This window comes from Euprymna scolopes, chromosome 36 (assembly GCF_053919585.1).
Source record: "Euprymna scolopes isolate OS-2025 chromosome 36, ASM5391958v1, whole genome shotgun sequence".
Taxonomy (NCBI): domain Eukaryota; kingdom Metazoa; phylum Mollusca; class Cephalopoda; order Sepiida; family Sepiolidae; genus Euprymna; species Euprymna scolopes.
The window spans coordinates 88,545,627-88,568,844 of NC_136517.1; positions in this window are offsets into that span (position 1 = coordinate 88,545,627).

Sequence of the window (23,218 nt, forward strand, 5' to 3'; positions counted from 1 at the left end):
TTTCTTTTTCTTTTTCTCCCATTTTCTTGTATTATTTCTTCTCCCTCTTCTCTTTATCCTTTTCTTTTATTTTTTATTCTTTGTTTCCTTCTTCTCATTTTTTCTAATTTCTTCTCTTTTTTGTTTTTCTTCCTTGTTTCTTTTTCCTATTTTCCTTCTTCATCTTCTTTTTTCATCTTCAGTCTCTTGTTTTTCTTTTTCTTCTTTGTTCTTTTTCTTCTTTGTTCTTTTTCTTCTTTTTCTTCTTCTATTTTCTTTTTTTCTTCATTTTCTTCGACTGCTTTTTTATTTTTTATCTTTCGTTTTAACTTTCTGCTTTTTCTTCTTTTTATAATTGTTTTTTTCTTAATTTTTATTTTATTAGCTAGTTCTCTTATTCTTCATTTTTTTGCTTTTCTTCTTTTTTCTTTTTTTAAATTTTTTTGTTGTTCTCCTTTTCTGTCGTCTTGTCTTTTTTTTTCATTTCATTTACTTTTACTTCTTTTCCTTTCTATTTTCTTCATTTATTCTTCCTGCTTTTTTTCTTCGTTTGATTCTCACGTCTTTTTTTTAATTTCCTCTTCATGTTTTTCTTTTTTTTCTTTCTCTTTTTCTTCTTTTTCTATTTCTTTTTTTTTCATTTGTTTCTTTATTTTTCAGTTTTTTCTTTGTTTTTTATATTCTTTAGTTTCTTCTTTTTATTTTTTAAAAAAAGTTTTTGTTCTTTTTTTCTTCTTCATCTTTCATTGCTCTTTATCTCTGTCCTCTTCATTCTGTATTTTCTTTTTCGTTTTTTCTTCATCCTTTTTCTTATTTTCTTTTTTTCTTTTTCTTTTCCTCTTCTTCTTTTTTCTTCTGAATTTTATTCTCATCATTTAACATATTTTTTTCTTCTTCTTTTTCGCTTTTTTTATTTATTCTTTTTTTTGTTTCTTCATCGTCTGGTTGTCCTTCTTTTCTTCCTCATCTGATTGTACTTTCTTTGCCGGCTTCTTTTTCTATTTGATTCTTTTTCTATTTATTTTCTTCGATTCTTTCTTTTTCTTTCTTTTTTCTTCGTCTGTTTCTTCTTATTCGTCTACTTCGTTCTCTGTAGTAGTAGTTGTTGTTGTTGTTTCTTTTCTTCTTATTTTTTCTTCCCCCTTTTCTTTTTTCTTTTACTTTTTTCTTCTATATCTTCATTCGTTTTTCATGTTCTTTCTCTTATTCTTAATTTCATTTTTAGTTTTCTACTGCTGCTCTTTCTATTTCTTTTTTTCCTTCGTCTTCTTCTTCTTCTTCTTCTTCTTCTTCTTCTCTTCTTCCTCTTCTTTATTTTTTCTTCCTATTTTTCTTCGTCTTTATTTTTTTACATTTTTTTTTCATTTTTAACTTCTTCCTTCTTCCCTATTACTGTTACAGGATAAGGGCTGTCCCCTTTTCATGTAAGTATAAAAATAAAGAGATTTTGTGAAAATGAAAATAAAATGAGAGAAAGCAGGAATCGAACCCTGGATATAAGTTTTAAAGAACAATAGGTTTAAATGGAATGTCCAGTAAATTGTTGATTCTGATGAAATAAATAATAAATAAACTATTCAATTGTTAGAAAGAATGTGGATAATAAAATATGGGTTAAATGAATTAGATATGTAGGTTGGATTCTTTTGTGAAAACAACAAACAAAAAATGGGAAATCAGAATGTTCGGAAACGTGCAGGTCGCGCATGTTGATGGCACGTGAATTGTGGTCACGTTGGCCGGACATGCATGGATGTTTCAATATAGGAAGTGAGAGTTAGTGAGAAACTCAAGAAAAAGTCTGGGAATTCGAACTTCTAGAAGCGAGACGGTCACTTTGAAACTTAATATGTGAAGCTTTGAATTCTTGATGATGAAAACCACGGCCGGTCGTGAGAAGAAATAAAACCGTTATGTGTTTTTGTAGACGTCGTCTTTGTGTTGTGATTCCAGCAAAAGGTAAAGTGAATTGTTATTATATGTCTATATGTCTGTGTTATAAAATGTCTTGACATACACATCTCATATCCACAATGTGAATCTACATCTCATATCTACACTAAGACTGTCTAAAGACTGTCTACAAAATCTCTGAACACTATCTCCTCACTTTAAGAGTTCCTTCTTCAACACATCTAAGTATGAACACGTTTTAATATATGAATCGCTTCATAACAGAAAAACAACATCTCTCTCTCTCTCTAAGATACAACATCATTCAATAAGACTCTCTAAGTAAAACAACATCCCTCAACAACAAACTTTTAATAAGACTCTTTTAATGAAACCCCTATATAACATTACGTCTCCGCCTTTTTCTTCCTCTTTTTTAGTTCTTTGTTTTTTTTGTTCTATTCTTCCTATTTTTATTCATCGTATTCTTCTTTTCTTTCTTCCTAATTGTTCGTCTTAATGTTTCTTCCTCTTCTTTTTTATCGCCATTTTCTTTCTTTTTTCCTTCCTGTTTTTATTCTTTATTTTTTGTTTCTTTTTCATATAATGATACACTTTCTTTCTTTCTTTATTGTTTATTCTCCTTTTCTTTGGCTTTCTTTTTTTTCTTCTTATTTCATTCTTTCTTCTACTTCTACTTCTTTTTCTTTATGTGTTTTCTTTTTCTTCTTTATTTTTTTTCTTCTTCTTTTGTTCTCCTACATCTTCTCCTCCTTTATTTTCTTCTTTTTTTACTACTGCTTCATTTTTCTTCTTTTTTTCTTCTTAATTTATTTTTTCTTCTTCTTTTTCTTCTAATTCTACATTTTTCCTTCTTTTTCTTTTCTTTCTTTCTTGTTTCGTTTACTTTTCTTCTTTATTCTCCTTCGCCTTTATTTTTTTGCCTTATTTATTTGCTTTTTCTTCTTTTTAATTTTTTCTTTCATTTGTACTTTTTTTATGGTTCTTTTACTGTTTCTGTTGCTTCGTCGTCTGTTTTTTGTTTCCCACTGCGCATTTTCTTCTTCTTCTTCTTCTTCTTCTTCTTCTTCTTCTTCTTCTTCGTCTTTTACTCCTTCTTCTTCTTTTTTCTTCTTCCTTTTCTTCTTCTTTTTCTTCTTCTTCTTTTTCTTCTTCTTTTTCTTCTTCTTTTAAATACTTTTTGATCTCTTTTCTCTTCCTCTTCTTTGTTTTTTATTCTTTTTTTTCTTTTTAGTTCTTCATTTCGTTTTTCTTTTTCGTAAAGTCATTTTTTTCTTTTTATTTTCTTTTTCTTTTAGCTTCATCTTCTTTTTATCAATTCCTTCTTCTTCTTCTTCTTTTGTCATTTTCTTTTGCTTTTTCTTCTAGATATTCTTCGTGTTCTTTTTCTTTTCTTTTGTTGCTATTGTTGTTGTTGTTTTTGTCTACTACTACTACTACCACTACTACTACTACCACTACTACTACTACTTCCAGCAATATTCTTTTCGCCTTCTTCCACTTTCTTTTCTTTATTACTTAAACCTTTTCACCTTCTCTGTTTTCTTCCAACTCTTCCTTCTAACAATATTTTCCTCCAGTTTCTCTCGCTCTTTTTTCTCCTTCAACTTTTCTTCCTGTTCCTCCTACCTTTTCTTCTTCTTCTTCTTCTTCTTCTTCTTCTTCTTCTTCTTCTCTTTCTTGTTCTTCACTCTTTCTTTCTTCTTTTTAAATCCATAGCTCCCCTTGTCTCTTCTCCTCCTACTTCCTTTGCTTTGTCTCCTACCTCTCCCTCCTCTTCATAACAATGTTTTTTTTCCGCTTTTCCCCACTTTTCCTTATCCTACAGCACAACTGTTCCACCCGCCGTTTTCTCTTCTTTCCAAAATATAGTTCAATACATAGAAGGATTATTAATAATTCAAGACTATATAACTTCCATAAATACACTTTGAAAATATCACACTTTGGCATTGGTAATCATTATTATTTTCCTTAAAATTGACCGTCAGCCATTTCCTCTTTGTGTATCTATTTTGAGAGAAAATAAAAAGGATAAATTTGGTTTTGATTTTTTGAAATTCGCAGACTGCTACCCCATACCGAAGCGTTAAAAAATGAAGTGTGGGGCACTTGTAAACTGTGGGTCGTGATGCTATAGGACTAGGTCCTGGAGGTTTAGCCATTCTTCCATTTCGGTCCTTACCTCAGCTAAACGCGAGATCAATGAGACCCGATCCAATCAATAGTCATGCTCAAGTATCTCTAGTTTCATCTCCAACCGTATTATTTAATCTGTTTTTTTAACCTTAATCCATTGTTCTCTATCTGTCGGTTATTCGGTCTCTCGCCATTCCTCGAATTTAAATTTACCTTTATCTCTCTTTGTTTATGTAGTCAAGTCCAACTGAAATCTAAACTGTGACTGTCGTTAAGTCCAGCTTTGTCATCCGTCATTCATTTCTATTGTCACCATTCATAACATAAAACTAAATATATATCTATTTATTGTTCAGTCCTTTTGCTATCGCTCTTTGTCACACCCTCATTTAAATCCTACCCTTATTCCTCTTTGTATGTGTTAAGAACAAATTTCTTTCCAAAACAACAGTAGGCAGCCCATTTGGAAAGAAGTGTTGTTAAAAAAAAGTGGCATTGCCCGGGTGTGGAGAGGTTGTGTAGTAATACATCCGGGGGGGGGGACTGGTTATGAAAATGTAGGTTAGTGGGGGTGCCCGGAGTTACCTGGGTGTGTGTAGGTAGTGTAGTATGTATTTATTTATTTACTCCCCCACCAAGCAAATTAGGCACAAGACCGACTTTTAAAGTGAGGAGTGAAGGGGAAATGGGGATCAACTCTCCACGGAGTAGGGAAGCTGGATAGTGACAATTGGTATGAAGGGTTGCCCCTACATTGACCAAGGTCTTTGCTGGTCTTTGCTTGACACTTGTTGCCCAGGCCCCGAAAGGTGAGGGCCAGGGAAAGGTGTAGGTAGTATAGTAAGGAACCCCGGGGGTGTGTAAGAAAAAAGTGGTGTTAACAGGGGAGGGGGTCAAAACAATAGTAGGCAGCTCGGATGAAGAGAGGTTTCATAAAAAAATGTGGTAGTAGGCAGGCAGGCTTGAACCCGTAATGCTAAGGAGGGAGAAAAAAGTGGTATCTTAGTCGATGTCTCCATCGCACAACCAGAAGTCAAGAGTGTTGAAATTAAGCAAAGTCAATCCAATGGTGACGATTACTTGCTGAAATGTTGGCAAAAAATGTGACCCCTCCTTGTACAAAACTGATAAATCTATTTCCTACTTTATTTGTTTTCCCGCTTCTTACCTTAACGGCTACCGGTCGACCATAGTATCACGTAATGTTCTCCTTTCTGTATTGCTTATATAAAGAGGCTATTCGTTTTTTTTGTGTGGTTTCTTATTACCTCGACTAATAAATTCATGCATATGCCTTTGTATTGTACACACACACACACACACACACACACACACACACACACACACACACACACACATATATATATATATATATATATATATATATATATATATATATATATATATATATATTCAGACACATCTGATTGAACACGACGGAGTTATTCTTTTTTCCGATCTTAATGGTTAATTTTTCAATTTTCCGGACGGTCGTTTTAACTTCAGTATATATATATATATATATATATATATATATATATATATATATATATATATATATATATATATACTGCATGTGTGAGTTCGTTTCCCATGGACTCCGAAACAAGTGGGCCGATTTTTTATTTCGCACAAATGTACTCTATGCGTTTGCGTCTGGGAATATTCTTAGTAGGTTTTGTATCAGAATGCCTCTGATAAGTATCGAAAATCGATAATCGAAAAAATCCGATTAAAGGAAATACACTATCAGAGAGACTTGCCCGGGATTGAATGATGATCAACGAATGTTCACATTTTCAATACTTATCATCCAATTTCATTTATTTTGATTGTGAACTTAGTAAGTTTTTATACTTATAAATGCTGTTCACAAAGGAGACAATGCGTTTTAAGTACAATTCTTGTCTGGGTTGCGCGGACACAAAGCAGACACCTTATTCACAGTCGCTGTTGTCTTGCAGTTGTTTTTTATTTCCTTCAAATCCTGTAATAGATGCTCCCCCTAAATAAAACGCCAAGTTTTATTTTACATAACTTTATTAACGTTTCCCCGGAGTTTGCACGCACTTCTCTTTAGTTTCTACATTCTTCTCTAGTTGGTCCAATCGATACTTGCACGGACATGGAGACAAAATATCTTCCAAGTCTCGACTGACTCTCATCCGCTCTCCAACTGCCAACTACCTGAACTGTTATGTGTCTCGTGAATATATGATAACTCTGGTTTCGCTAATTATCTTAGGTCACCCAACCAGGCCAACCTGGAAAACTGCAATGTTATTGTTTTGTTAAGCTAGACTGACATTATTTGATTACTTAAATATTTAACAGTAAATATTTGATTGTTTTAAACTATTTATCTTCCCATTTCAATAACATTCATCTGCCATTGAAAACATAAATTTCAATAACACGTTGTAATATACCGCAAATATATATTTACTCGAGCCTTTAGAAGGGCATTAAAAAAGGCGCCCGGTACACCGACAGAAAAGGCCCTTCAGCAATTTCTGCAGGTTTACAGAATCACGAGAAATCCGAACAAACCAGATGCGGGATCCCCAGCAGAAATCATTTTTTGGACGGAAAATAAAATCCGTATTTAATAAACTGCTACCCAAACACATAGTACACAACAGAACCTTTTCAATGCCAACAAAACGGTTTAACGAAATGGAGATAACGTGTATTTTAGACATTTTAGAAATAACGTTTCTTTTTGGGAACAGGATACGATCTTACGAAGAATCGGCCATGTTACATACATCATTCAGGGCCCAAAGTTCCAACATAAGAGGTCACAATATCCAGCATGTGGATAGATTCTGTTACAACAATTCTCTGCCTCGTTGTCAGAAACATCGCCTTTAGAATGTGAGGGTGTGGGGACAAAATAAGGAAAGCGCGTTGGGAAGCTGCCAAAAGTAATTCCAATGTTCAATTTCTACTTAAAATAAGAAAAAGGGCGAAAGATAGACAGATAGATAGAGGGAGAGAGAGCGAGAGAGAGAGAGAGCGTGCGTGTGTGTGTGTGTGTGTGTGTGTGTGTTAGCATTTGAATAATTGACAAGGAACAACACAGTTACAGTTAAATAAATATGTATTAACGAAAATGCACACCCACACAAACAAAAAAAAAATATATAATAAATTGAGCAATATCTTTAGTCAACTGCTGGACTAGTGGGTGATGACCATGCTCCCTGTGTGTCCGTCTCTGTCTGACTTGGTAAACCGGTCCTCGTTACCCGGAAGTGACGCCATGGACGGAAGTTACGTCACGGAATAGTTCATTATTCCAGGCAGTAGGAGTGCGTCCCCAAACAGAGAGACAGACTGACTGGCAGACAGAAAGACAGAGAGATACGAATAGAACGAGACAAATATTGAAAGCTATAGAATAAACATGATCATTTCGGAGAAAGGGACCGAAAAATAATAGGATCCGTTAGGCGCCAATGTGGTGTTTGCCATTGCAAAAAAAAAAAAAAAAAAAAATTGAAATTGGTCCGAAAGATGTTTGCCTGCATTTAAAGCGAGGTTAAGAAGAAATTGGACGAAGAGATTTCCGTCTGGGTTCGATTCCCCTGGGAACTGCCCGCTCCATGCACGTTGGAAGGCAATCATCGATTTAAAATGGAGTCGAAAATGAAAGGAGAGGACGAGTTTCTCTGCTGACTTTATCAAACTGTCGACTCATCCATCACCATTTTTATTTGATAAATAAAATGGAACGCTGAATCAGGTGAAAGAAAAAAAAAAAAGACATCAAAGCACAAAAAAGCAATAATAAAATAACAATCAAACGGACTTTTTAGATACAACTATTTAATCTGCGCTGAAAGCGACCGAACAGCATTTTTAAACTTAAGCAACTGCTCGTCTGAGCTCCAATCTATGTTTCTGACAAAGGAGCGAGGTTTCTGACAAAAGGGCGGAGAAATGCTGTGACAGAATCTATCCATACGTTGGATATTGTGACTTCCGGAGAGCGCCGGATGACCTGATGGCTCGCGTAAACAAAGATGGTCCTGCGATATATTACAACTTGTTATTGAAATTGATGTTTTCAATGGCAGATAAATGTTATTGAAACTGGAAAATAGTCTAAAACAATAAAATATTTACTGCTAAATATTTAAGTAATCAAAAGATGGAATTTTAACTTAACAAAACAATATTGATGACTATCGTATATCTATCAGCCTTTATACTCGAGTGGCTTTTGGGCCTTGATAATGTAAAAAAAATCGTGACAAAGCAACAGACATATTCATATCTCTCATCTTTCTTTCATTCCCATCGATGAAATGTAGCATCCCTCTGCCTGTTCTACAACTACTTTAACGGTGAATGCTCTGATAGAGTGCAAGCACTTGTACCTCCTCGACTTAAATACCCCTCGACAAACCCGAAAAGCAGCTTAATCCCACCCCTTCACAGTAGAGATCCCTAGATGTAAGAGAGCCTTCTACTCCAGCAGTTTCTTCCCCAGGACCGCTAGACTCTGGAATTCCCTTCCAGGTCCCTGCTTCCCCAACTGTACTGACATGCAGAAGTTCAAGTGTAACGTGAACCGACATCTTGCTGCCCAACTCCCTACATAGTACCCATGTAGCTTATATCCCCGATAGTTGCCCCCTACATTAAAGTGGCAACGTGCCTTGTTTGGGGTGAAAATGTAATAAAAAAAAAAGAAAAAAAATTCTCTCTCTCTCTCTATCTCTCTCTCTCTACCTCTCTCTCTACATATAAAGCTAAGTATGTGTATATTTTTGTAATTGCTATTATTGTAAAACAAAAATGGGAACGGAACTAAACCTATGCGTTTTTAAAATTTACACAGGAATCACCACTTATCAAGGCCCTGAGGCCACTCGAGGATAAGGGTTAAAGGGTATACATTAGTCAATGTGATTATAAGCGTAGTAAACCTAAGTATTGGGAATTTTGTAAATTGGATTACTTAGAGGGGCAGTTCACCAAGAACTTGTTTACATTGGACTTGAAGACAATCAGATTTTAGTCAGCTGGAAAGCAGGCAAACGGAAGAGAGTTCCACAGGCGTGCAGTTCTAGGAAAGAAGTTTTCTTCATGGAATCTACATTTAGATCTAGGCACAGACAGGGAATGTGGGAAATAATTGATAGTGGTTTCGGCCATACGAGTGTTTTTTGTGAAAGTTCGACGAGGGGGGGGGGGCATAGATTGAAGCCCAACTAGCTACAACCACTATAAACAATTTCCCACACTCTCTATCTGTGCATAAATGTAACTTCCATGAACTAAGCTTCTTCTCCTAAAACTGCCCAGCCGTAGAACTCTGTTCCGCTGGCCCGCTTTCCAACTAACTACAATATAGTTGTCTTCAAGTCAAATGTAAGCAAATTTTTACTGAGCTATCCCCATTAAATAATGAAATCATACCAATTTCGTACTACTAACGATTACCACACTGTTGACATGATGACTACCGTACACCTATAAACCCTTATCCTCGAGTGGCTTTCCTGTTTGGATAATGTGGTGAGCCCCTTGAAAAAAAGCGTACTAAAGCAACAAAAATAGTTATATCTCTCATCTTTCTCTCTCTCTCTCTCTCCCCCTCTCTCTCTGTATATCTATCTATCTATCTATCTATCTATCTATCTATATGTGTGTGTGTGTGTATAAAGTTATGTATGTGTATATTTTTATAATTGCTATTATTGAAAAAAAAAACAACAACAAAAAAATGGAAACGGGACTAACCCTATGCGGGTTTAACCGGCTTGCTCCAAAGGAGGAAGTTCCGTGGGAGTATGAGATACACACGCAGTCCTCAATCGCATATACATCCCACGTTACGGGAAATGACGACGTTAGATTTTTGCAACTCTCACGGGGAGGTGTCGACGTCCTCCTACATTCAGCGCGTGGAATTCCCAAATTGATCACCCATCTATTACTGACGAGGCTCAACGTTGCTTAACTTCGGTGATCAAGCGAGAATCGGTGTGTCAACGTGATTACTGCGTATCACCGCGATTATTTCTATTATTGTATAAATGTGGTTCACTTCTGAACTTCCATTTTACTTCCATGGCAAGTGGTCTAAACTTCAATCCCTGGTCCCCCCTCGCCAATCTTTCACGAAAAACATCCGTCTAGCTGAAACCACTGTCAAAAATTTTCCCCACTCTTTATCTATGCCAAAGCCAAAACGTAGATTCCATGAACAAAGTTTCTTTCTTAGAAGTGCACGCATGTGGAACTCTCTTCCCCCTGCCTGTTTCCCACCTGACTAAAACTTGGATGTCTTCAAGTCCAACTTAAACAAATTTCTGATGAACCGTCCCTTTAAGCAAGACACTTTATCAAATCTCCAATACTAACGATTACTACGATACTATCCCATTGATTATTGTACACGCAATAACCCTTATCCCCGAGTGGCTTCTGGGCCTTGATAAGTGGTGACTACCATGTAAAAACATTTTTTTTATTGTATATTGTTCTTCTAACGTGTTTACATACAGATTGCATTTTTGAAATTCACGAACTCTGACAATTAGGCTTTAGTAAGATGTATTCCAATTCCTGCTGTAGCTGTTTATTTGAACATAAAATCATAAAAATGTACACGCAATAACCCTTATCCCCGAGAAATTTGTTGGAAAATGTTAGGTGTTAAGGTGAATATTGTGGGAAATATGTAATTTAATTAAGTTTTACACGATAGAGATAAATAAGGGATTCATATACAAAGTTGGGTCTGTGTATATGTTTTTATATATCAAGGTATATGGTTCACTTTTAAACAAACAAAAAAAATACCGACTTATAGGAATGTTGAAAACCATTAGGTGTGAAGGTGAATATTGTGGGAAATATTTACTTTAATTTAGTTTTATACATTAGGGTAAATAAGAGATTTATATATAAAGTTAAGTATGTTTACATGGTCATATATTTTAATATACATGTTCCTTGGTAAAATTGTTTATAAAAAAATAAATGACTTGAGTGCTATCAGTTATTATCAAAACCGAAACCAAAACTTATGGAGAATTATTGATAAAGTGTCCTGGCAAGTCAGCTTAAGTTTTTATACTTTAGGATTAGTTTTACTTAGGTTGTGTTTTGCTTGGCTGGCTCCCCTGTGGAGTTGCCAGGCCACTAATATATCTATCTATCTATCTATCTATCTATCTATCTATCTATCTATCTATATATATATGTGTGTGTGTGTGTGTGTGTGTGTGTGTGTGTGTGTGTGTGTGTGTGTGTGTGTGTGTGTGTGTAATCATGTGTTTTTATCCCTGCACCTTTTAAACTAATAAATAAATTATTATGGCTTTTGGAATATAAATTTTAGGCATAATGGTGAGAAACATTGCTACAGTCATATAAATGTATATTTCTATGTAAAATTTAACATTTAAGGAATTTTTACATATAACATTTAAAACGGACGCGTAACAGACAAATAAAAAAATGATAGTTTAAACTCAAGTTTAACTGGTCGAACATCGACGGACGAAGCTTCTAATTAAGCTTTGAGGATTTATTAAACGTTAAAATCAAAGTGGGAAAATAAGAGGCCATGTTGATACTTCTAAGACAGAGCTGATCTTGGGGGAATTGCCTAAATAAATGCTTAAAAGAGTAAAGTAGATGAGTCTACAAACAGGTGTACGGGGGTTGGATAATGGCACGTTGCCAAAAGGATGTCATGGCACTGAAGAATCGAACCATTCTTATGAGCCGTTCCTGATGCATTCGACCATTTTTATCAAAAAAACAAAAATGGCGGACGATTCTTTTAAGAAAGCCGCGCGCCCGTTGGGATTTGGAAAGTTATTTTGAAGATAAGGTCGAAAAAAAAAAAGATAGAAAAATTGAATGAAATGAAAACGGTAAGAAAAGTCAATAGGGAGGTAAAATTATGGTTGGAGGGAGGGAGGGAGGGACAAAACTTGAACGTAAAGAAAGAACGAAAAATGGGCTAACATGTTTTAAGTACACGCCTGTTTAGACGTGCATCTAGAGATTCGAGGGGACTTTTAAATAAGAATACACTTAAAATTCTTCTTTCTATTGGAAATAAACACACACTGAATTGTTATATATATATATATATATATATATATATATATATATATATACTGTATGTGCAAAATCAAGACTTCAAGACAAGGTGTTGATGGCAACAAAAAGTGTATTTCATTTTATGTTACAATTGTTTCAATGTCAAGTTTGACAATTTCAAGCATTATATCGTTTGAAAATTTTCAAAAACCAGCATTTCTTCAGACTTTATGAATAAACACACTTTTGGCAATGTAGCATTTTTTTAATAATTTTGTAGCTTAATCCTTAAGTCAACCTTTTTTGGCTTAAAACCTATAAGTATATGAAAATTTACTGAATTACACGAACTCAGTATATTACATATAAGTTTCTCTCTCTCTCTCTCTCTCTCTCTCTCTCTCTCTCTCTCTCTATATATATATATATGTATATATATATTATTTTTAAAATGTAATTATCCACTGACACGTGTTTCGTCGTCTACGACTCATCAGATTGGCTGTATCTAGTGAGATTCGAAATCGGGACCCAACGGTAATGAGCCTAAACCCTTACCCCTGGACCATCTCGCCGACTGACTGGATATATCGCGATTTACTTTTATATATATATATATATATATATATATATATATATATATATATATATATATATATATATATATATATATATATATATATATATATATATATATATATATATATATATATATATATATATATATATATATATATATATATATATATATATATATATATATATATATATATATATATATATATATATATATATATATATATATATATATATATATATATATATATATATATATATATATATATATATATATATATATATATATATATATATATATATATATATATATATATATATATATATATATATATATATATATATATATATATATATATATATATATATATATATATATATATATATATATATATATATATATATATATATATATAAAAGTAAATCGCGATATATCCAGTCAGTCGGCGACGATATATATATATATATATATATATATATATATATTCTGTGTCAACATCTGGAAGGAAAATAAAAAACTATAAAACCAATTCATCGTCTTGGAGTGATAAATCTTCGTCTAACAGGCACCAGTCTCCCTCCAAGAGAAGATGAATTGCAGATGGATCAACATCGACGACACATGAAGTAAGGTATGTCGAAGAAAATGCATGTAACACACACACGCAAAAGAATATGAACAATTAGAGATGAACACACACAACCGCATATGAAACTAGACGATCATACGCACACGGAATTCTTTTATGACACGCATAATCTCCTTTTATGTTATACACCAAACGTCAATTTGGTGCCCCTCTATGATAACCCTAGTGATAACTTCAATGATAACTCTATGTAACATAGGAACAAAAGTAAAGATGGCCTCAATCTGGAAGGATTTCTCCTACACTGATCGAGGTCAGAGAAGGCGTAATGTCAGAACAGATACCAGACTTTGCTCCTATGTTCGTTCGTCATATATACTTTTAAGACATATCTATTAATATAAACCAACGATGCTAAATATAATAATTTTCGTTTTTTTGTTAACAACTTCAAACCTTTCGGTCAACATAACCCAAATTGTGCGTCCATATTTAAAACTAGTGTCACCAGGGAAACAACGAGTTCTAATTGCAAGCGTTTCAGACCAAACGATAAAAAAAATACCTCCGCCTAGAGACATAGAGCTACAGCTAAAAAAAGAAACAAACTAATCTCAACGTAACAATATAAAACAATAATAATAAAAAAATAAAAATGTCACACCACAACGATCTCCGCGAAAAAATAGCAGGCGATAATTACCAAACTCAATTTTCGTCGACAAAGGGAGCCATCAGTTTGAATTTATCAATTATTCCCCTCCCTATCACACATTTGAGGGTATTCTTATATCTTCAATAAAATCTACACATTTCTTTGTTTTTTTTTTTTTTATTTTTGCTCCCCGTTTGTCCGTGGTAGCGGGCGGAAAATAATCAATCGAATTTTGTCCTCGCTTTGATTCGACAGAAATTATTTTTTAAAACCACGCATGCGCAGATCGTATGCTCTGAATTTTATGCCGACCGATGAGGGTTAAGAAGATCGTTTTGCATCTTTATGTTAGACCAGCAGGGACACCCGGCGTTGCCCGGGCCCACAAATAAAATAAATAGAAATAAATAAATTTCCGTTTAGCACACACCTGCTACACTAAGGCTATTGCATTCCAATACACCCACACCTATCCGATTATAAGGAGGGAGGGATTTGGTAACTATATTTTAATTTAACAATTTAACCCCCCCCAAAAAAAAAATTCGTAATCTATTACATAAAAAAATTTCGTAATCGATTACATAAAAAGGAAAATGTGTGTTAGTATGTGTGTGTTTTCATATGTTTGCCAAACGAACACTGACAAAATTGGTATCGTTGGATCTCTCGGACGAAAAATATCCAAAAATTGTCCAAAAAACATAAATTCTTTGACCATCAACTGGCCCGTTTTTTGCAAGGAGGGGTCACTTTTTGTGTCGGCATTTTTGCAAGTCATCATGCGCCTAGCGATCTCAACGTACGTTTAAAACGCATTATTTCTATTGCGACTATTCTTTTGTGCATCTATTTTTTGGAGGGAGTAGGGGTTGCTCGATAACCTTACTTAACCACTTTTCAACACCCGGGCAACGCCGGGTATCCATACTAGTCCTACTTATAAAACGGATAAAAAACACTAAAATGTAATCGCCCTAAAAAAGAAGAAGTATCCGACCACCTCACCACCAGATTCTTCAGCAGAAGGGAAACAAAGAGAAGAACCTATTATCAGGATATTGAGCACTTTTTGATGACTATTCACCACTTTAAGCGAATTTCTTAAAGGGAGCCATCAGTTTGAATTTGTCAATTATTTCTTCCCCCCCCCTTATCACACATTTGAGAGTCTTCTTATATCTTCAATAAAATCTACATTTTAAAAACTTTTTACTCCCTTTTTGTCCGTGGGAGCGGCCGGATAATAATCAGTCGAATTTTGCCTCGCTTTGAGTCGGCAAAAAGTATATCTAAAACCGCGCATGCGCAGTTGCGACCGATGAGGCTTAATAAATGCGACCGATGAGGCTTAATAAAAGTCCGCCTGCATCTTTATTTTAGACGGCTTCGACTTTGTTGGTGTTTACGGCGTATCAACCATTTTAGAGTTATTTCAAGTCGAAACACGATAACTATTATCAATAATTGGGGGTTTATTAGTGATGAGACGATTCCAATATTTTTCCCGATTTCGATACAATTACCGATTTCGATTCCGATTCTGAATGAATCTCTAAATATTTAAATGTAAAATGGTTATTTGGTCCCGGTTAAAGTAAAAACACACGTTAAAAGTGCATATATTTTCTCAAACGTAAAAACACACTTGGGGGGTGGGATCTAGAGATTTTAATTTTGGTATCAATAAATATTTTTCTTTTTACATTATCAAGGCCAAGAGGCCACTCAAGGATAGGGGTTAAAGAGTGTACAGTATTTATTAGTTTATTATTACTATTAGCAATGGAAGATTTTATTTCTAACAAAACTAAACAAAAAATATAAAAAAATAATTAAAAGAATCGTTTTTGGTATCGGAAAACAGCCACAATTTTTTTCCGATTCCGATACCGATTTCGATACCCCAAAAAGTTCCGATTTTTTCGATTCCCGATTATCGTCCCAACACGAGACTCTCTATGCAGAATACAGACCGCGTAGGTTACGTCAACCATCGGAAGGTGACGAACGAAAATTTCGTATTTTCTTTACTTACTGATTAAAGGAAAATACCACAATCGTTTTTTCCCCCCTAGAACTGCCTGTCTGTGGAACACAGTACCGCGGAGTTGCTTTCCAGCTTACTATGAGATGACCGTTTTCAAGTCTAACGTAAACAAATTCTTGTTGAACCGTCCCTTTAAATATTCATATCCTATCCAAGTCTTACTAATACACATCATTGTACCGGCAATATTACACTTACGAATTCTTATCCTTGAGTGGTCTTTGAGCCTTGATAAGCGATGTCATTCTAGTAAAAAACAAACAAACAAAAAACGATGACCAATGTTTGAAACGTTAACAAACAGTTAACAAGATACACAAACATATAAGCACAGAAAAAAAAATCATCGTATGGTTATTTCGATTGTGCTGAAATACTAACTTTATTTTTAACAAGGAGAGAAGGTATCTTTTTTTTGTTAACTATTCTGCACTTTTCTATGATCTGCTACGATTTCAAAAGCGAAGCATTTCGCCACCTTTCAGCGGTTTACGTAATTTGCCTACGATAACGTAGTCCGTATTCTGCACGAGTAAACTATATATTAATACGATAGCGTGTGTGTTATTTTCTGTGTCACGCTTAAATCCGGGTCGTTTAATTGTTATATACTTCCATTTCTTGTCATAATAATTTTACCTTGAATTCTTCATAAGTTTTGGTTTCAGTTTCGATTATAGCTGAAGGAACTTAAGCGCAATTGTGAGAAGCCTTGACTGTCATTTGAGCGGACGGGTTTCGATCCTGGCTTGAGGTAGTTGCCTGTCTAGCCGCACTGATGAGCTATGAGACAGCGAAACAGCAATATATGTGGACGACTATATATATATATATATATATATATATATATATATATATATATATAAATTTGGGATTCAGTTTCGATTCAAGCTGATGAACCCAAATCATATAGATATATTTTTTATTTTTACGACCTGGCTACGCCGGGGTCTCTGCTAGCTTGGATTAATACTTTTGAAGTTTTAACAAAAGAGCTACAATGATATCAGAGCCTCTCTATTTACGCTGAGTAACTACAGAATAGCATCATCAATAAATTACGTATGAATGAGTCCCCTGTGGAATTTCCACAGGTCCCGCTAGTCTATATATTAGTAGGATAGCGTGTGTGTCATTTATTTTGTGTGTCACGCTTACATCCGAGTGACTGTCGTTTATTTGTTATGGACTTCCATTTCTTGTAATAAATAATTTTACTAAGAATTCTTCATATGTTTTCGGTTTCGGTTTCGATTATAGCTGATGTCACTTATGCCATCTATTTTTTTTTATAAATAATTTTTCCAAGAATTTTTCATAAGTTTTAGTTTCGGTTTCGATTTTAACTGATGGAACTCAAGTAATCTATCTTTTTAATAAATAATTTTATAAACAATTTTATCAAGAATTCTTCGACTAGCTGAAGGAACTTAAGTTATATATATATATATATATATATATATATATATATATATATATATATATATATATATATGAAATTATTTTTTCCATGAGTTTTGGGTTCGGTTTCAATTCAAGCTGATGCTTCCAAGTCATATGGATACATCAATAATTTTCGAAATGGCAATATTATAATATAATATATAAAAATCGATATAACATTACGAAATCTGCAAGAATTAAAATATCATATTTAAGCGTACTTTACGGCCGGCTATGCTGAACGTCCTTGCTAGCTTGGATAAATATTTTTCCAGTTTTAACAAAAGAGCTACAATAATATCAGAGCGTCTCCATTTACACTGAACATCTACAGAATGCCAACATCAATATATTACATATGAATGAATCCCCTATGGAATTTTCAGAGGTCCTTCTAGTAATAATTAATTAAACATAGTGTTAGTAACATCTATACTACATGGCACTCCGAGTAACTGCAAATTTTATACCGGTATATGTACAAATCATTAAATCTCATATGTAAAGTCTATGTGTATGTGTGTATGTCGAGTGGAAAGTTAAAAACTACAAAACAAACGCCCACAAAAGTAGTATTTTCTTGCCTGGGGTTCCCCCAGCCTAGAGTAACTGCAACTTTTATACCAGTATGTGTACAAATCATTAAATCTCATATGTAAAGTCTATGTGTATGTGTGTATGTCGAGTGGAAAGTTAAAAACTACAAAACAAACGCCCACAAAAGTAGTATTTTCTTGCTCGGAGTTCACCAAGCCTAGAGTAACTGCAACTTTTATACCAGTATGTGTACAAATCATTAAATCTCATATGTAAAGTCTATGTGTATGTGTGTATGTCGAGTGGAAAGTTAAAAACTACAAAACAAACGCCCGCAAAAGTAGTATTTTCTTGCTCGGAGTTCACCAAGCCTAGAGTAACTGCAACTTTTATACCCGTATATGTACAAATCATTAAATCTCATATGTAAAGTCTATGTGTGTATGTCGAGTGGAAAGTTAAAAACTACAAAACAAACGCCCACAAAAGTAGTATTTTCTTGCTCGGAGTTCACCCAACCTAGAGTAACTGCAACTTTTATACCCGTATATGTACAAATCATTAAATCTCATATGTAAAGTCTATGTGTGTATGTCGAGTGGAAAGTTAAAAACTACAAAACAAACGCCCACAAAGTAGTATTTTCTTGATCGGAGTTCACCCAACCTAGAGTAACTGCAACTTTTATACCCGTATATGTACAAATCATTAAATCTCATATGTAAAGTCTATGTGTGTATGTCGAGTGGAAAGTTAAAAACTACAAAACAAACGCCCACAAAAGTAGTATTTTCTTGCTCGTGGTTGCCCCAGCCTAGACCTTTGTGTTCTATCATGTGTGGCTGTATTTTGTGAATAAGACAAGTTGGGCCATCTTATCGTCACAAAATCTAATCGGGATTAGTTTGTCTCTTCCTGCTAACTGGATAGGTAGAAATTAGTGCACAAAACAGTGGTGCGCTAATCGCCTGTGTATCAATACGCCTATTTATGCCGACCAAACTACAAATCAACGTTCTGATCCCTATTTGGCACCAATTGAAATGGATGTCTCTCGTCTAAGAGAAGCCCCATGTTTTGACAAGCTTCTAGGCTGGACCTTTACTCCTGATCTGAAATGGAACACGTACATCAACTCTGTTGCCAAGGTCGCTGGAAAGATGGTGGGATCCTTCTACCGCTCCAGAAGATATCTCACTACTGATGATATTCTCTATCTATATAAAAGCCAAGTACGTCCAAGGATGGAATACTGCTGCCATATCTGGGCAGGAGCTGCTACAAACAGCCTATCCTGCCTTGACAGAGTACAAAATAGACTTCGTGGCTATGTGGGGGATGCCCTTTTCTCTTCCCTGCAACCTCTCTCCCTCAGAAGAGACGTTGCGAGCCTATCTTTGTTTTATCGCTATTTCCATGGCAGGTGCCCGTCTGAACTCCAATCTCTGGCCCCCCTCGCTAATCTTTTACGAAAAACACCCTTCTAGCTGAATCTACTGTGAAAAATGTCCCCCATTCTTTATTTGTGCCTAAATCAAAACGTAGATTCCATGAACAAAGCTTCTTTCTTAGAACTACACGCCTGTGGAACTCTGTTCCGTTTGCGTGCTTCCCATCTGACTACAACCTGGATGTCTTCAAGTCCAACGTAAACAAATTCCTGATGAACCGCTCCCTTCAGTAGACACTTTATTAAATCTCCACACTAACGTACTGTACTTACAATAACCGTTATCCCTGAGTGGCTTCTGGGCCTTGATAAGTGGTGACCACCTTGTAAAAAAAAATCAACACAATGCTATATATTGCGCGCACATATAGACAAAATAGATCGATCATGCAACCACTGCAGTTTTTATAATTAGAACAAAAGCTAGTTATTCTTCATCTTGAATATTTTGGAATACACTCTTAATATTCTTGTTGTTTTAATAAGTTGTCAAAATATAATATATATATATATATATATATATATATATATATATATGTATAGAAAATAATACGAAAAGTATAAAAACTTATAATCTTTCTTTATTCGTTTCCATTAACCGCGTGAAATAACGTCGAATTTAAACTTATATATATATATATATATATATATATATATATATATATATATATATATATATATATATATAAGTCATTTGTGTGTGTATGTGAGTTCCCTCCTCATAGGTTTCGATACGGCTGAGACTATCTTTTGCAAATTTTACACAAAGCTAATTTATATGTCTGGCAGTGTTCTTAGATATGTTTTGTACAGAAATTTATCCGACAAGTATCGAAAATCGAAAAAAATCCAATCCTAAAAATAGTCTTTCGTTCTTATAGATAAAAACAAAAATTACGGGGGAATATTTTACGTTACACCTGCAAAGGTAAATAATAAAACCTCATCAAATAATTTCTTATAAAAAAATTAAATTTTGAAATCTGTAGGCATGGTTCATATCAACTCATAGTGGTTGAGCATTCGACCACAGATTGAATGATCCCGTGTGTACCTCATCGTCTTTTTCCTAGTAATGAGTTCAATTTGTGATAAAAGTAGAGCACCATTTAAAATTGCCGCAAATCATTTCGTTGTTTGCATATTTTAAAACTAAACATTAATCAGCTGACATGATTCTGTAATATAGAATATATAGCTCAATATTATGTATTTTCTTATGATGACATGTGTGTATGTGCGTTTGTAACTGACCACACACCCAACGCCTTGTTTTCACATACTCTGAAATACAATTGATGTTAAAACCGTATTTTTCATCAAACGTATACAGAAGATATCTGCATGTCGCTTAATTGAATCAACTCTTTTAGTCCACGCGACAAGTGCAATTAAATGAAGAATTGATTTCTCTTATGTCTTTTTCTTTGTTCGTCTTTTATTCATTTCTCTAATGCAAGTTATCTTTCTCTCTCTCTCTCTCTCTCTCTCTCTCTCTCTCTCTCTCTATATATATATATATATATATATATATATATATATATATATATATGTATAGTGGGCCTTATCACAGCAAAAGGCTAAGAGATGGGAACTCTGACTTCAAATCCTACTGCTGCCTTGCAGTTTTCCTTCAAAGGCTATAGAACCTCATCCAGAAAGAAAAGGCGTAGTAGCGGACACGATAGGGTGACTGTTTACCTCACTGAGATTACATTTGACCAGAAGCTGCGGCCTCTTCTGCTGCCAGTTGTCGCGGGTTCGCTCCACTGGACATGAGCATTGGTGTCTATCTGATGCGCAACAGACACTGCACCTAAACTGCGCAAGCAAGTTAGGAGCCAAGGTAGAAAGTCCTGTGGTGATGGAGTGAGACTGCGCGAACACCGAGGGATAAAGAACTGAGGGCCCAACTAGTCATCGTCAACATTGACTGCATATATATATATATATATATATATATATATATATATATATATATATATATATATATATATATATATATCTGGTTCCCCCACCAGACCTGTTTGGTGAGGAGGGCGGCTAGTCTCCCTGGAGGATTAAAAATAAGACCTTCCAAAGGGCGAATGAACTCTTTCCTGGGTCAACGGCCAACTAGCACCGTGTATATTTGTGTTTGTGTATATGTGTATTGGGGTAGAGAGGGCTCCCGTAAGCCGTGGTGAAGGCAACCTTTCTAGGAGAAGCAAATCTCTGATTTAAAAAACCATAAAGCGGAAGACCAGTACCCGCATTACGCTGGTCTGCAGTTTAATTTGTTGCTGGCTATCTTGCTCTTGCTTGTTGCTGGATCTCAACATTTTGAACCGAGAGAGAGACTTAGCTGTCGTACAAAGCTAAGACTCTGGAACATCATCTTTGTATAGATACTCCCTCAGGCATTTGGGCTCATGAATTTTAAATGTCTGAGGGAGTGGCACTCGTCTGACAAGACGCTGCAATCATCATATCTATATATATATAACACATATATAGATCTTATTCAGTATCTTTATCTACTATTTCTATAAATATGAACCGACAAATATCGAAGAGCCTCTCCCCCCGATTCTTCGAAACCAACCAATGACACACCCGGACATTCTTATTTATAAATAACCCGCTATTGGAAAACTGATTACATATCGCAAAACCAATATCTTTTGATGGTTTTTCAAAAGAACTAAGACGAGTAAAATATATCGATTTATTTTCAATGCTAATCGATTTATGAAATTATTGACGTACTAATATAATCGTGTCATCAATAATAGTCAGCTTAATTTCATTTTCTTTTTGTTTTTCACTCCCTTTTCAGACGATTTTAGAATTTTTGGTTTCCTTTATCTGCATTTGCAAATCTAATTTATATATAAAAGGTTATATGTCTGTCTGTCTGTCTGTCTGTATTCCCCGAAACTAAAAGTAGAAGAGCGGCGCTAGGAGCCTCAAAAAATTGGATATTTTACGGACTGTTCTTTTATGGGTCTTTAATCGGTTGAAATAGGTTTTAAAGGGGTCAAAAAGGGTCAACTTTGAAAAAAAAGTTATACATGTTGTTCTTAGTTAATTTTCATTTTAAAATTCTATAAGGCCACCATTCTATAAGGCCACCATTCGCCCATGTATGGAGTATTGCTGCCACATCTGGGCTGGTGCATCTGCTACTAGTCTCTCGCTCCTTGACAAGGTTCAAAAGAGAGTCGCAAATTTTAGTGGTGAATGCTCTGACGAACTGCAATCACTTGTGCCCCCACGACGTGAGCACCCTCGACAAACCCGACAGGCTGCTAGATCCCACCCCCACACTGTAGAGATCCCTAGATGTAAAAGATCTTTTTACTCCAATAGTTTCTTCCCCAGAACCGCTAGACTCTGGAATTCCATTCCAGGTCCCTGCTTCCCCAACAGTACTGACGTGCAGAAGTTCAAGTGTAACGTGAACCGACATCTTGCTGCCCAAATCCCTACATAGTACCCCAGTAGTTGTTGCCCCGGATAGTAGCCCCCTACACCAAAGTGGCAATTTGCCTTGTTTGGGGTGAAAAATGTAAAAAAAAAAAAAAAAAAAAAAATCAGTTCGGGCACGTATAACATTGGTACAGCGATAACTAGGGCCATGACAAGAGAATATTCTGTTTATTATTTTGACTCTCGAGTATATATCAGTTAATATCTCATATGTTTTTAAATAGAGTGAAGTGATTCTCGATTGATTAACTGTGTCTAAATGTGTCGGATATATACTCGAGAGTCAAAACAATGATATTGTCATAGCCCTAGTGATAACGTCACCAGCTTTGAATGTTATA